Here is a 16,900-nt window from a genome sequence, read left to right on the forward strand (position 1 = left end):
ATCAGTTTGTTTTATACCTAAAATGAATGTTATATATCCGTTACATTTCAGTTTTAAAAAGTAGTACTGCTTTATTGGGTAGTTATGAGGATTAAGCTCCAGTAGAGTGTTATTTGCTGCTGCTTGTTACTTTTCTAGTCCCATTCAGAACATCTACCCTTCCACCTCTTGCCTTATAGAGGTCCATGTTAGACCTCTCATTTTTCCAGTGTCTCAGAGACCTGTTCTCCCACCACCTAACCTGTATTTCCTCCTACTCTACACTGGTATAGTCATTTTTATCATCACAAACCTTTCTCTTCTCTTGTTATGAGTTCCTATTTAAGTATTTCTTCTTAGCTTTTCCATTTGTACATTTTCCCCCCACATGAGTTATAAGCTCCTTATAGAGGGTCTTTCACATTGTTAGCTCTTAAAAATTTGTAGACTTGATGAGATTTCATGAAAATGCAAAATTTAATGAGAACTGATTTTGGATTAGAGAAAAAAGATTTTAGAACCTGTAAAGAAGTGCAAAGAAAATTAAGCAAGGCAAAAATGTAGGCAGCAAGAAACCAAAACAAAACACAAAATACAAACCAAACCCCCAACAGAGCAGTTTGCAAATGAGAGTATTAAAGCTGGAGTTTGCAGGAGGAAATGAAAGAAAGGGAAAAGAATGGAAACATCCTAGTGATCACCTATCTCCTGCTTCAGACTGTGCTAGACTTAGCTTGTTAACAGTTGGGCATGACTTCAGGGAGTACTTAATATTGCTCTTTATAATTATTATTTCTAAAATAAATGTTTGCTTGCCAGATGTTTAGAATTTTCTGGTCTATTTAGTTCATTTGCAGGTGACTAAAGAAAAACAATATTTTATATCTGTGGTGCCAGGTTGGAGAATGAATGAGAGTTTGGAATTTGGAAGTTCTTTTCCTAGAGTATAAAAGTAACAGACTAATGTAACAGTCTAGGAAAGAAATCAGTAACAGTGTTTAGATTCCAGGTCAGGTTATAAAGAGCTTTGGTAAAGTTAACTAAAGAGTTTAGAGTTTGCTAAGATATAAGAAATTAAATTTTAACAACAACAACAACAAAAAGTCCTGTAGTTAGATTTCAGCGGTTTGTAATGGTGGTATATCCAAAGATTTTCATTTTAGCCAACTTTGTAACCACTTAGTAACAATTAATGAAATATTAACCAGAAGATGTCATAAAAAGTCCTTTTGCCTGGTACAGAATCACCAGGCAAATGGACTTTTTGTTCCATTTGTGCCCACACAACTCATGACTTCTTGATTTTTCTGGGTTATTAATTATACTTGAATGGCAGAAGAGTTTGAGGTCTTTCCAAAGTATAAAGAGGAATAAATATTAGAGAGAGAGTGATTTAACAAGTGGCCATGTTGTGTATTAAATTTAAAATCTTCCTGACCTGACATTAGTTTCAAAGTAAATTGTCATACAATTCGGTAATTCCAAAACTGCAGCATAATAGAATGGTGAAAACTGGGAAAATCACAAATTGTGACATAAACTTTTAGGAAATATGTAAAATTGTGAAATATGATTGTTCGGAATGAGATCAGGGAGAAATAGAAGTGACAGCTTGGCCTCTGATGAATGCTTCTATGCATTTAGTTTGTTAAAGGCTTGCGGAGACTGTGAGTGTATGTCCGAAGCTCCTGTGGTGGTCTGCTTTAGTAGAATAATTGAAACTGAGTAGGAGGGTACTCATAAGTTCGGCTCCCAGAATATTAATCTGTTTGCTAAAACATTAAATATTTTTTGCTCAATTTGATTTACAGAAATAACTGCAATTTAATTAAATTATTTATTTTGTTTTATTTATTTTTTTACTGCAATTTTATTTTAAATTTATTTTAAATTTATTTTATTTTAAACACCAAGGGGTGTTATAAAAGCATTTCTGTCTTTGAAGATCCTGAATAAAAACAGTCTGTTAAAATCTATTGTACACCTCACCAGTGGCCTACAGCAACAATAATTATAGCGTACCTTACTAGTAAACATGGAGGTGCTGCAACACAGGGTGGTATTGATGCAAAGATAATCATTTTATGTGGTGAAGTTTTTCATTTTAACTGTTCTTCATTAATGTATTTTAAGGATTAGTAAAGTATATTTTGTTGAAAAAGATGTTGCTCCTGTAGTTTTAAGAATTACTAAATTGATGTCACCTTAGCTTTTATAACTATTCTATATTAAGTACAAAGAATGGATATTTTCCTATTGAGGTATTTATAGTTTATTAATACCAAACTTAATACCAATCTCCTAAGAGAGGGAAAATTCTCTCTTACCCAACTTCCTCCTACTTTGACATTCTCTAAAACTAAAATCGTCTTTGACTTCATCCAGTTTGGTGGACTCTTTATTTTACCAGTTTCATGCTATATATTGAAAGTATCATTCGCCATGATCAAGTGAGATTTATTCCAGAGATGCAAGGATGGTTCAGTCTCCACAAATCAATCAATGTGATACACTACATTAACAAAATGAAGGATAAAAATCATACAATCATCTCAATAGATGCAGAAAAAGCACTTGACAAAATTAAACGTCCATTCATGATAAAAACTCTGTAGGTTTAGAGGTCAACTAATAAAGGCCATATGTGAAAAACCTACAGCTAACATCATACTGAATGGTGAAAACCGAGAGCTTTTCCTCTAAAATCAGGAACAAGACAAAGATGTCTTGCTACTTTTATTCAACATAGTACTGGAAATCCTAGCCACAGCAATCAGATAAGGAAAAGAAATAAAAGCATCCAGATTGGTAAGGAAGAAGTAAAACTGTCACTACTTGCAGATGACATGATACTATATATAGAAAACCCTGAAGACTCTACCAAAAAGCTGTGGGAACTGATAAATGAATTCAGTAAAGTCACAGGATACAAAATTCATATACAGAAATCTGTTGCATTTCTATACACTAATAACAGAGTAGCAGAAAGAGAAATTAAGAAAACAATTCCATTTATAATTGCACCAAAAAGAATAAAGGAGGTAAAAGACCTATACTCTGAAAACTATAAAACATTGATGAAGAAATTGAAGATGATAACAAACAAATGGAAAGATATTTTATGCTCATGGATTGGAAGACTTTATGTTGTTAAAATGCCAATGCTAGCCAAAGTGAATCACAAATTCAGTGCAATCTTATCAAAATACCAACAGCATTTTTCACAGAACTAGAATAAAAAATCCTAAAATTTGTATAGAACCACAAAAGATCCCAAATAGCCACCCCTCAAAAAAAAAAAAATCTTAAGAAAAACAAAGCTGGAGGTATCATAATCCCAGATTTCAAGATATATTACACAGCTGTAGTAAAACCGTATGGTACTGGCACAAAAACAGGCACATAGATTAATTAGAGAACCCAGAAATAAACCCAGGTGGATAGTCAACTAATCTATGACAGAGGAGGCATGAGTATACAGTAGGGAAAAGACAGATAAATGGTGCTGGGGAAACAGGATCACTTTCTTACACCATACACAAAACATAAACTCAAAATAGATTGAAGACCTAATTGTGAGACCTGAAACCGTAAAACTCCTAGAGGAAAACACAGGAATCTCTTTGACATGGCCTTTGCGACACTTTTCTACATCTGTCTCCTCAGGCAAGGTAAACAAAAGCAAAAAGAAACTGTTGGGACTATACCAAAATAAAAAGCTTTGTATAGTGAAGGAAACTATCAACAAAATGAAAAAGCAACCTGATGAACGGTGGAAGATACTTGTAAGTGATATAACTGATAAGGGGTTCATAGCCAAAATCATATAAAAAGCTTATATAACTCAATACCAAAAAAAAAAAATCATCATCATCCAGTTAAAAAATGGGCAGAAGACATGAACAGACATTTCTCCAAAGAAGACATACGGATGACTAACAGATACATGAAAAGATGCTCAACTAATCATGAGGGAAATGCAAATCAAAACCACTGAGATATCACCTTCTATTAGAATGGCTAGTATCAAAGAGATAAGGAATAACAAGTGTTGGCAAGGGAGTGGAAAGAAAAGAACCCTTATGCCCTTTTGGTGGGAATGCAAATTGGTATAGCCACTGGGGAAAACAATATGGGGCTTCCCCCCAAAATTAAAAAAAGAAGTATGATCCAGTAATTCCAGTACTGGGTATTAACCCAAAGAGAACCAAAAACACTAATTTGAAAAAATATATGCAACCCTATATTCATGGAAGCATTATTTACAATAACCAGGATAGGAAGGCAACCCAACTGCCCATCCATAGATGAATGAAAATGTTGTATATATACAATGAAATATTACTCACCCATAAAAAAATGGAACCTTGCCATTCATGACAACATGGATGGATTTAGAGTGTATAATGCAAAGTGAAATAAGTCAGAGAGAGAAAGACAAACACTGTATCATTTTACTTGTGTGTGGAATCTAAAAAACAAATGGACAAAGCAGAAACAGACCCATAAATAGAACAAACTGGTGGTTGCCAGAGATGAGAAGGGTGGAAGTTGGGTAAAATGGGTAAAAGGAGTGGGAGGTATAGGTTTCCCATTACGGAATGAATAAGTCACAGGGATGAAAAGTACAGCATAGGTAAAATAGTCAATTGTATTGTAATAGCACTGTACGGTGACAGATGGTAGCTATACTTGTGGTGAGCACAGCTAAAAGATAGAATTGTCAAATCACTGTGAAACTCATGTAACAATGTGTGTCAACTATACTTAACAAAATTATTAATGTTGCTTCATGACTCAGAAGAGGAATAAATTTCTAATTGGAGAAGTCTCTCACAAGACTTGGTATCACTAACACTCCAGTCCCACTAGTTTCTTTGGTACAAGCAAGACATCAGTTTTATTACCTATATTGGATAAGTGTGCTCATCATCCAAGCTAACAACTGCTTGGGCCTTCCTGGAAGAAATCTCTTCAGTGAGCATATGTAAAGCTCCCTCTGTGACCTTTTCTTAAAGGAAGCTTCTAGTCAAGGATCCCGAGCACTTAATAACTATACTGTAGCTGTTACTTTCATAGCAAACTTTCTTGTGGCTTAGCCGCAAGAAATTGATTAGTGTCTGGCTTCCTGTTGTATCTAAATGATAAAAGATTTCACAGCATCAACCTTCTTCCCTGTGTTGTTGCATTTATTACTAAACACCTAAAGGCCAGAGATGATGTTTCACTAATTTTGACAGTGAATTGTTTTTTATCTACACATCCCATGACAGATAAAAGTACCTGATACTGGCTTTCTCTGCCTCCTAATAGCCAATCTCGAGACCAAAGGGAGAGAGTCTGTCAGGAGGCTCTGGGGAAGATTTCCTCCTTCATCAAAGGGCAAGAGTTGATGAAGGGAGGTTGGAGCTGCCCCTTTCCTACTTGGGACATTACTCTTAGAGTACATCATACTTGGAGCTGCTGCAACTGTCTTGTGTCCAAGAGGATGGAGGAGTAGAATGTGAGAGCCTGGCCTCTGAACCAGCCTTGAGGCCAGCTTTATTTTATGTGAGAAACATAAATCCAGATTGTTTATATGACTTCCAGATTAGTATTCTGTTATTTACAGCCAAAAATTTGCTTTCCTCATTTCACCAAGCTCTTAAAGAAAAGTATCCAGTGATTGATTTACTCATTCAGTAAGTTTTATTAAATGCTTATCATGAATCAAGATCTTTATATAAAAACCATCAAATGAAATAGAGTATGTTAAACATATTTTAGTTCTGTGGCTAGATACCACATTCATACCTGTGTATTTTCAAATACAAAGCGAAGATCAGTTTCATCTTCGCAATTCTGCTAGTTGCAAAATAAGTTCTTATAATTGTTGATTTTATAGTTTCACTTGCCGGGGTTGCTTGGCTGAGATGAGTTTTGATGCTTTTGTTGTTGTTGGGGAGGGAGGGAAACGCATTGGGAACAAAGGTTCAATTCAGTTAAATCATGTGCCAGGCAGTATACTAGGATTATACTCCTTTCTAGGATTACACTGAGAACTAAGTAATTTTTTAGGATTGCATTGAGATCTAAGTAATTTAAATGAAGGTTTTGTTTTGAATTTGTTAGCTGACTTCTCAACAAAACTCAAGTCCTGTGCTGTCTGGAAGTTTACAGTTTCTTTGGGTGGGAGAAATTGCTCTGGGCTTTAAGGTCTTCCACTCAATCAGTTACTGAAGTTATTAAAAAAACTGGTTACCTAAATTGGATATCCCATTGATGTACACTGTCTCTAACACCCCAGTCTGATTGCATTGCTTCAGGCTGCTTGGCATCCCAAATGTTAAGTTATGAAGCATATTTTGATTCTAGACCTTTTAGTACCCCTAGGTCTACTGAAAATGAAGGAATTCCTTTGCTTAAATTAATAAGTAGGCTTTAAAAATTATCTAAAAAGAATGCTTTTATGACAGAGTGATTTTTAGGAGAAAGCAGTAAAAGAATTTGGGGGGAGCTTTAGGGTTTTGTGTCTGTTTTGCATTTAGTGGAGAAGAACAAACAAAATAAATCCTTCAGTGATCAGTTTGAGCCAACTTTGAAAAGGGTACTTTATAATAATGGTAAAAAGATAGGAGAGATGGACCCAGTGGACCCTATAGTTTGTGTTTTTACCTTGATGTCAATAGATAATTTGACTCCAGTGCCTTCAGTTGTCCTTTCACTTGTGGCTAAATGAGGTATCCCTCCATTGCAAATGTTTGTTTTTTGTTTTTTTACAGAGAAAGGCAACTTTGCAATAAGGAAAAAATGAATTGGCTGTTAGATTTATTATATATGTCATCATTAAGGGAGTTAAAAAAAACCTGGTTTTTCCCTTGTTTATTCCTTATCATAAATCATACAGAAAATATTTCCCTTGTGCTTGAAGTCAGATATTTCTGAGTGTTATACTATTGTGTAATGAACACCAGGCAGGGACATATGATGTAGCCAAGAATTAGAATGTTCTTCCACAATAAAAATAATGCCAAAACTATATCTTAGAAATGTTATTACTGATAATCTTTAACTATTATGGTATAGTAACTGAATCTTAAGAATATTAAGGTCTTTGAGTTTAGAATGCAAAGTGGCCATTATTTATTTATATATATATATATATATTTTTTTTTTTTAAATGAAGCAAAAGTTTGAATCAACAAATAGTTGGTTCTTAAATACCTTTTCATATGGAATTTTAGATTTATAGAAAATTTGCAAAGATAGCACAAAAAATTTTTTCTATTTTCTTCACCCAGATTCCATGGGACATGTGTCAAAACAAGAGATTAACATGGGTATAATACAATTGACTACGGACCTCATTCAGATTTCAGATGCCCTTTTTCTGTTCCAGGATCCAGTTGAAGATCCTGTAATTTCTTTTAGTCACCATGTTTCCTTAGTCTTCATTCTGTGACAGTCTCCTTCTTTTGATGCTTTTGAAGAGTACTGGTTGGATATTTCATAGAATGTTCTTCAATTTGGTTTGTATATTTTCTCATGATTAGATGGGGGTTATGGGTTTTAGGGAAAAGCACCACAGAAATGAAGTGCTCTTCTCATGTCATCAGGGAGATCCATGGTATCAACATGGCTTATCACTGGTGATGTTAACTGTAATCATTTGGTTTAAGGTGGTGCCTGCCAGCTTTCTCCACTATAAAGTTGCTATTTTTCCTTTTTATTATTTTTTATTCACTAACAACAGCCCACATACAATGGCTGGGGAGGGGGCACTAAGCTTTACCTCCTAGAATGAGACGTATCTACATATTTTATTTGTAATTCTGTAAAGATTTGTCCCTTCTCATTTATTTATTCACTTAATTATACCAACTTGTTGATATTTTTTTCTTCCAGTTATAATTCAGTATTATTTATTTTGTTGTTGACATTGTGTGACTTGGGCCAGTGGGATGTCTTGCAGGTTGGCTCCTGTGTCCTTTTGGGCCTCCATTTTTTTTTTCCCCCTTTTAACTTTCTAGTGGTACAAGATTCTTGTATTTTCCCTACCACAGCCCTTGGCTCAGCATTTCTCTAAGGAATCCTAGTTCCATTTCTTAAAGAATGCTATTAGAAACTAAGATCTCGGCACTGATGGTGCTCTGTAGTAGTTTCCTATTAGTGCTTGTACCATGATTGGAGTGGCTTAAACAGTACACATTTATCATCCTGCAGTTCTGGAGGTCACAAGTCTGAGGTGGCGCCCATTGGGCTAAAATTAAGGTATTGGCAGGACTGGTTTCTTTCTCTAGGCTCTGTATAGAATCTCTTTCCTTGACTTTTCCAGCTTCAATTGGATGCTCAGTCAGTCCTTGGCTCTTGGCCTCCTTCCTCCAACTTTAAAGCCAGCAAGGACCAGTTGAATCCCTCTCACTTTAACATGAGTCTTTTTCTGTTTCCCTTTTCCTCCTTTAAGGACCCTTGTGATTACATTGGGCCCTGTAGACTAATCTGGGATAATCTTCTGTCTTAAATTTAGCTGATTCTTTTTTGCCATGTCACATATTCACAGTTTTGGGAATTAGGATGTAGACCTCTTTTGTGGGGGACATTATTCTGCCTACTACATGCTAGTTGCTACCAGCCCTCTCAGTGTACAGAACTAGTAATGTACTTATCTTGGAAATTCATTTTCCATAGGAATGGATTTCTAAGATGGCATTTCATCTAGAAAATTCAATAAATGGCACATCTTGCACAGTATGAAAGACAAATTTTAGTTCCACAATAGTGTGAACCCAAAAATCATAACCAAGGAGCCTTATCTTGCCAACAAAAGCCATCAGTAATTAGGTATTTCTTCAGTGTCAAGCAGGACTTTCTACTCTCTGCAGGTAGGTATGATAATCTCTTTGTGGAGTATGAAATTTGCAGTGAAGGTAGCTTTTATCTTGGAAGTTAATCAACTTAGAAGAGGGATGTAGACAGCATTACATAATATAAAATGTTGAGTTCAAAGGAGATAGAGCTTCCCTAACTTTGTGTAGTGTTTAGCACTCTGACCGAGGTTGAAATTTTGAGGAATAATTACTTGTTTTGGATTTATATGTAAATTATTGTTATGCATAACTACACCCTCAGTAAATACAGTATTTGCTCATGATTGCTGTGATTTAAGTTTATACAAAAATTTGCATCTGTTTATATCACTCATTCTCATTTAATAGAGGCCTATGGATAGCATTTCCTTGATTGCATCCATACCCTCTATTCAGGATTGCAGATAAAGAGAACAATTTGTCTATGCCATGTTGCATTTGGTTTCTGGTGTTGCATTTATAGTCCCATGGTAGATACCATAATAAATTAATGAATATATGGACAACAGTGATACATCAGATCAATTTATCTTTGAAATCGAGTTTTTAGGGCACTAGGTGAGTAGTACAGATATTTTTATGATTCCCTTAATGATATACATCTACACTAAAAGGATAAAAGGAAAAAAAATTGTGTGAAGAGCTTACCTTTTTTTTTTTTTTTTTTTAAAGATTTTATTTATTTGGTGGGGGGAGGAGGCAGAAGGAGAGGAAGAGAGAAACCAAGTAGACTCCTCACTGAGCGCAGAGCCCACCGCAGGGCTTGATCTCATGACCCTGAGAGCAGACCTGAGCCGAAACCAAGAGTCAGACTCTTAACCAACTATACCACTCAGGTGCCCCAAGAGCTTACTTTTTTTTTTTTTTTTAAGATTTTACTTATTATGACAGAGAGAGCAGGAGAGCACAAGCAGGGGGGGAGGGCAGAGAGAGAGGGAGAAGCAGGCTCCCTGCTCAGCAGGGAGCCCAACATGGGGCTCAATCCCAGGACCCTGGGATCATGACCTAACCCAAAGGGAGACGCTTAACCGACTGAGCCACCCAAGCACCCCAGAGCTTACTTTTTTTTATTAGAATGTATAATGTCAAAAATACAATTAGGTTTTTTTTCTTTTTAGAGAAAACTCAATAAAAGAGAATTTAAGCCAAGAAAAACCAGCTTCTAAAATTATGCAGTTTTCAACAATAGAGTATGCTCAGAGATTACTCCTGTCTGCTTTGAGAAGGCAATGCTGATACCTTCAGTGGGGTTTTAGAAAGAAGACAGTGGTAACAGAGCCATGCCAGCATCCACAGAATCTGTTTTTATAAACCTGCCAGACGCCCAGCCCTTGTCTGAGAAATTCAGGTGATAGATGGAATGTCCTCGAATGGAAAAGTTTGAAAAAGACAAGTAATACAGATGAATTTCAGAGGACAGGATTGGTTGCACAGTTATTTATCCAGCCATAGATGTATGAAATAAAAGTCACAAAAATGATGTTTGAAGATCTCCAGAATGTTAAGAAAACTCTGGGTATTGCTTTAAACACAAAGTATGCATTGATGGCAATGGCGTGGAAAAAGAAATTCACTGTGAATTTGTTCCTGTGATTTTTATGAGAGGGAGAAAAATGTTTAAGGTCAAGGGAGTAGAAAAGATTCAGAAGCATAAGTGATATATCACTGGATATGAGAAGACAGAGGCACAGAGGGGAAGAATCATCTTCAGAGGAGAGGTCCAAGAGCTAGACTGATGCAGCCATTTTATTTCCCTTTCTGCGATTTCTGAAACATACAGACTATTCGAAAAAGTTACACGGCACAACCCCAGAGCTCTTGCTTCTGTAGCTCCCTTCCCCCAGGGGAGCAACAGATGTTCTCACTCGGAATGGAGAAATACCTTCTACCTGTCAGTATTGTTCGGTCTAGAACATTCTTTATACATATGAAGATAATCTAGAATTAACATTTGTGGAAAATGCACCGCTTTAAAGAGAGTCTAATATAAAAAAATGGAAAGTCTAACCTCCAAGGAATACATAATTCCCCTAGGAGAACTTAAACTATGTTTACCTACTACTTTTAGAGAGATTCAAGTACATATTGCAGAGAGGCTATTTAGTGCACTGGTTTAAAAACATCAGCTTTGGAGCCAGCCAAACTGCTTGTGTCTGAAACTGGGCTTTACCACTGATGAGCTCTTTGAGTCTCAGTGTGCCTCAGTTTCCTCATCCATAAAATAGGATCATTTACCTAATTCATAAGGTTGTCTTGAGAATTCATTGAATTAATGAAAAATGCTTAGAATAGTATCGGGCACATAGCAACCATCAGTAAGCATTTTTATTAAAATTGTTACTCTTCGCATTTGTCATAACTTATATTTTTTTTGTTGTTTGTCCATAACAGTTGGCTGCTATAAAAAGAACCAATTGGGGATGCCTGCGTGGCTCAATCGATTGAGTGTGTGACTCTTGATTTTGGCTCAGGTCATGATCTCAGGGTCGTGAGATGGAGCCCCACATTGGGCTCTGCACTTAGTGGGGAGTCTGCATGAGATTCTCTCTCTCCTGCGCCTCCCCCCTCACACTGTGTGCACTCTTTCTCTCTCTCTCAAATAAATAAATCTTAAAAAAAAAAACAAAACCAATTGTAAATCCTAAAAATTAAAGAGACGATTGCTGAAATAAACTGTTAGTAGACCAGACTGAGAATCAAATTAGTGAGGTGGATGATCAAACCAGTGGATTTTCCTTGAGCACAATGTCAGTTGAAAGGAGATGAAAAATATGAGAGGACAGGTCCAGAAGTTAACAGCTAGCTAGCTAACGTAAGTTCCAGATAGAAAGTTAGAATGAAGAGGACAATGTATTTTCCTAACTAACTGAAAGAATATCCCCAGTGTTAAAGAAAGACTCATATTGGAAGAATGTAGCAACTGCTGAGCAGAATTAAAGAAAAGAATCCCATACCAAGACTCACACGGGGAACATTCCATGAAACCAAGAGTAAACCATGAAAGCTTCCAGAGGGGAAAAAAGATTAGGTTATCTACACAGATCAGATTGATGTCAGATGTCTTAGCAGCCATATTATGTGATGGAAGACCGTGGAAAAATAGCTTTGAAATTCTCAAGGGAAAATGATTTGGAATTTTAAGTTTTGTTTTTAGCCAAACTAGCCTCCAAAATATTGAGAACAAATAAATACATTTCAGGAATGTGAAGACTCAAACATGTTTTGAAAGGAATTCCTTCAGGAGAACTAACAGAAGGACACAAGATAAAAGAAACAGTGATAAGGAAGCCATTGAACTTAGAGTCAAGTCTAAGCAATTAAAATTGTTTCTGTGAGGCATAAGGAATGTATTAATAATAATAATAATAGCAGCAACTTTGGGGAACTATTGGATGATTTATACAGATTTTTAAAAAGTGCAAGAGGAAAGCATAGTTTTTTGGGAGGGGGGAGGATTATTGTTTAACTCAATGTTGATACAATTATAGAAGTTTAAATGTTAAAAATGGAAAGTTGAAAAAAGTTTTAAGGATGACCATTAAAAGAACAAAATAGGGTATATAATTTCCAAACCACTGGCAAACTACTCCATAAAGGGCCAGGTAGCAAATACTTAAGGCTCTGGGGGCAGCCCGTGCCCCTCTGCCGCTGCAGCACGGAAGCAGCCATAGACCTCTCTGTAAGCAAGTACGTGTGGCTGAGCTCCCATCAGACTTTGTTCATAAACCTGAAATTTGAATTTCATATAATTTTCATAAATTGTAAAATACTCTTCTTGACTTGTGGGCCATTCAAAGACAGTGAGCTGGGTTTGGTCCATAGTTTGTTGACCTCTGCATCAGAGAACAAAGGAAGGGGGCAGAGAAAATAATTTCAACTAAAGACAGAAAAGGGGACAAAGGTGGGCAGAAATCATGAAGTCTAACAAACATGAAACATAAACGATGATGTCAGTAAAAGAAACAACAGTTCCCCTAATAAATGTGAATGGAGTAGACTTTTCCAGTACAGGCAGATTCTCAGATTGGGTACATCCTAAATGATAATAGGTCATGGCATAGCTGTACGGAACTGTGCCACTTGAAGTGTCAAGACCCGACCACCTTGAGATAAGGGAGCAGGGAAGAAGAGTACTTGGAAACTTTTAGAGTGTTGTGACATTGTTATAACCTCCAAGTGTGTGATCGTTGTTCTAGTAATTCATTTTATTGCATTTTACAAAACTGTTAGTCAATAATGGTTTAGAAATTAAAACTGCTTTGAGAAGCACTAGTAGAGAATACAATGTAGGTATCAAAAGATGAAGTAGATCCATATGTATACATGATAAATGAATAAAGCAAATCACAAAACAGTATACAAGGTATGGTTTTAAGTGTTTTTTTTAAAATACCAATCGTGTGTGTAATGAATTTTTAAAATGTGGAACAATTCACATCAAACCATTAACCGTGGTTCAACAAAACAGAAGTTAAGATTGTTGGACCTGGGGTTGAAGGACATGGAGTATTTTCTTGTTTGACTCTACATAGTTTTGTATTGTTTGACTTTTTTTTTTTTTTACAGCAGTATGTTTTCGTTTATTGTGTAATGTTTTTTAAATATTTTATTATTTAAATTAATGATCTCATGGTCCTTTCAATACTTGGCAATTGAATATCCATATGGAAAACAAGGATCTTTAGCCTCTACCTCACACGATATACAAAAATTATTTTTAGATGGGTTATAAGCCAAAATGTAAAAGTTAAAACAGTAAAGCTTCTAGACAAATACATGGAATAGTATCTTAGAAACTTTGGAGTAGGCAAAAAAATTTTTTTTTTAAAGATTTTATTTATTTGTCCGAGAGAACGCGAGCACAAGCAGGGGGAGCTGCAGGCAGAGGGAGAAGCAGGCTCCCCTCTGAGCAAGGAGCCCAATGCAGGACTTGATCCCAGGACCCCAGGATCATGACCTGAGCTGAAGGCAGATGCTTAACAGGCTGAGCCACCCAGGCGTCCCGAGGCAAAAATTTCTTAAGCAAGACATGAAAAGCACTGCCACAAGGACAAGACTTGTAAATTAAGCCTCATTAGTATTAGATGTTAGGTTCATAACAAGACACTATTAAGGGAGAGAAAATGCAAGCTACAGACTGAGAGACGATATCCGGCATATTATGTCTTTGAAACCTAGAATTATATATATTTTCTGTATCTGTGTGTGCAGAAAGTTTGGAGAGGCGCTTCACAAAAAAGACATCAGTGGCTGTTTTGCATATGAAAAGGCTCTCAGTCAACATCATTAATCATAAGAGAAAGGCAAACTGACACTATTATACCTGGATTAGAATGGCTAAAATTGGGGCGCCTGGGTGGCTCCCACCAGTTAAGCATCTGCCTTCGGCTCAGGTCATGATCCCGGGATCCCAGGACTGAGCCCCGCATCGGGCTCCCTGCTCAGCGGGGAGCCTGCTTCTCCCTCTCCCTCTGCCTGCCGCTCCCCCTGCTTGTGCTCTCTCTCTGTCAAATGAATAAATAAAATCTTTAAAGAAAATGGCTAAAATTAAAAGGACCCATAAGACCTAGTGTTGGCAAGGCATAGATAGATCAGTTTAGAAACTCCTCCGTTGCCGTTGGGGGTGTCAATAATCACTTCAAAAAAAAACAAAAAACAAAAAAACAAAAACTGTGTACTAAGCCTGGGCATATATAAATCCTGTGCTGTAGTCGCTTCACTCCCGAGTATTCACTTAAGAGAACTGGGTGCTTATGTTCAACAAAAGATAGAAGAATACTTTATTCCTAATAGCTAAGAAATCTCTCAATCAAGAGTATAAATAAGTTGTGGTATATTCATCTAATTGACTGTTGTACAGCAAAAAGAAAATACTGCTACCTATAACTACATGGATGAATCTCATGGACTCAAAATTGAGCAAAAGGAGCCAAAGACGAAAGAATACCTACTGTGTGATTCCATTTATATGCTTTATGGTGAAAGAAGTTAAAATAATGGTTTCCTTGGCAGGGAGGGGGCAGCAGAGCCGGTAACGCAGGGGGGCAAATGGGAATATTCTGGGATGCTGGAAATGTTCAACACCTTAATCTGGATGGTGGCCACATATCATCAAGCTCTACACCTACACATTTAATATCTGCATATTTTACTGTAAGTTATACTTCAATAAAAATGTTTAAAAAAAGGGGCACCTGAGTGGCTCAGTCAGTTAAGTGTCCGAGTCTTGATTTTGGCTCAGGTCATGATCTTAAGGTCGTGGAATTGAGCCCAATGCCAGGCTTCACAGTCATCGGGGAGTCTGCTTGGGATTCTCTTTCCTTCTCTGTCTCAAATAAATAAGTCTTTAAAAAAATGTTTAAAAAAGAAAACCCCAACTCATGTTTTACCTTCTGATATGAAATTGTGTCATTATCATATGCCACATTTTTAACGTATTCAAGGGCTTTTTTTCTAGGTATTACATTCTTTTCCATTTGTCTGTTTTTGTAGATGCATTGTTCTGGTTTAATCATTGTTGCTTTATGATACATTTAATGTTTAATGGTGTGAGTCTTTCCTACTTATTCTTCTATTTCAAAATTATCTTGGATATTTTCACTTCTTTATTATTACAGATAATTTTTAGAATCAAATAGCCAAATTCTCACACACCATCATGCCATTGAAATTTTAATTGTAATTACATGAAACTAATAAATTGTAAATTTGGAGATCATTGGTATGTGGGTCAAAGTTCAGAAATATTATGTTTCTCACCATTTCCTCCCAGTTCTGTAGTTGTCTTCATGTGACTCCCTACAGGTTATTTTTACTTTTGTACATTTTTGTTTTGCTACTGTGAATGGGAACTTTTTTCGTTACATTTTTATGTTCCTTGATGTAAAAGTATTATTATAACTTCTTAATCTCAGTAACCATAATAGTTATTATTTATTGACACTTTGTGCTAAGCAGTCTTACTTCTTACAACAATCCCTGTCAGGTAAATACTATCACAGCATTATGCTCATTTTTACATTTGGGGTCAGTGAGGGACAAAGACTGAACAGCTGTTTTGTGGCAGAGCTATGATTCTAACCCAGGCAGTCTCACTCCAGAGCTACCCTCCCTACAAACACTACACCATGGGCCTAGGTGTCCTCAGGTGAAGGAGAAGAGACATGTAGGAAGGCCAAGTGTGGGATCCAGTCTAGCACTGATGGATATGACTGACAGTACAGTGGGTGAGTAGTACTCGGGTATATAGGAGCAAGACCTATACTGAAGTGGATTTTTTTGTTGAGTGTATGTTCATTTATATTTGTAGACTACAGTATTCTAGTTTGGACTTACTCAAACCAAATAGTCTTAAAATTTTTTAAGTCATTAACAAATGATTTAATGATAATTTGATATATTCCCAGGGTGCCATTGTATTTACCAAATGATGATAGCTATTGTTTTAGTTATGTTCATTGTTTGCAAGGAGCTATCACTTATTCCCTCTAGTTGAAATAGTGGAAGTATATTGTAAAGATACACATGGCCGTAAGGGAGATGGACTCCTGTGGATATCCAAGAGGTGGATCCATATACTGGCCAGCATTTGTGAAGACTAAAAATGTCTTCTGTTCCAGATTAAAATCAACTAGAGGCATCTCAGCAGCAAGATTTTAAATCTTTACTACAATGTGCCGTTTTTTATCTTCCCTCAACTGCTGCTGTTATATTATCTGCTGTTTTGTCCGTCTATTTACCTTTATATTGCTGGCGTATTTTCTCCATAGTCCCAGGTAAAATTTCTGACAGAACATTTGATTGGCCATGGTAGTTATTGTGTTTGGGCCAAGTGTTTCATGCTTTACAGACTATTGAACAGACTATAGATTGGCTGAGTCAACTTTACCACGGTAGTCCTAGTCATTTTTGGCCATGGAGGGATGCCTGGTTAGGTAAAACATGGCTCATCTAAAGCTACCTCTTTCAGTAGCAAGGTTGATTTGCCCTAAATATAAAGGAAATGTGATCACAGTATATATTCTGGTTAATGTGTTTAGTACCCCTTACACCTTTTCCCTTTTAAATAAAATCTA

At 36.3% G+C, this 16,900-nt stretch overlaps 1 protein-coding gene across 2 annotated transcripts in view; it reads left to right on the forward strand.

Moving 5' to 3' along the window:
* LCLAT1 (lysocardiolipin acyltransferase 1) overlaps positions 1 to 16,900 on the forward strand; it is a 197,815-nt gene that overhangs the window by 92,876 nt on the left and 88,039 nt on the right. The window lies entirely within an intron of this gene.

This window comes from Phoca vitulina, unplaced genomic scaffold (genome assembly GCF_004348235.1).
Source record: "Phoca vitulina isolate PV1807 unplaced genomic scaffold, GSC_HSeal_1.0 scaffold63, whole genome shotgun sequence".
NCBI classification, from domain to species: Eukaryota; Metazoa; Chordata; class Mammalia; order Carnivora; family Phocidae; genus Phoca; species Phoca vitulina.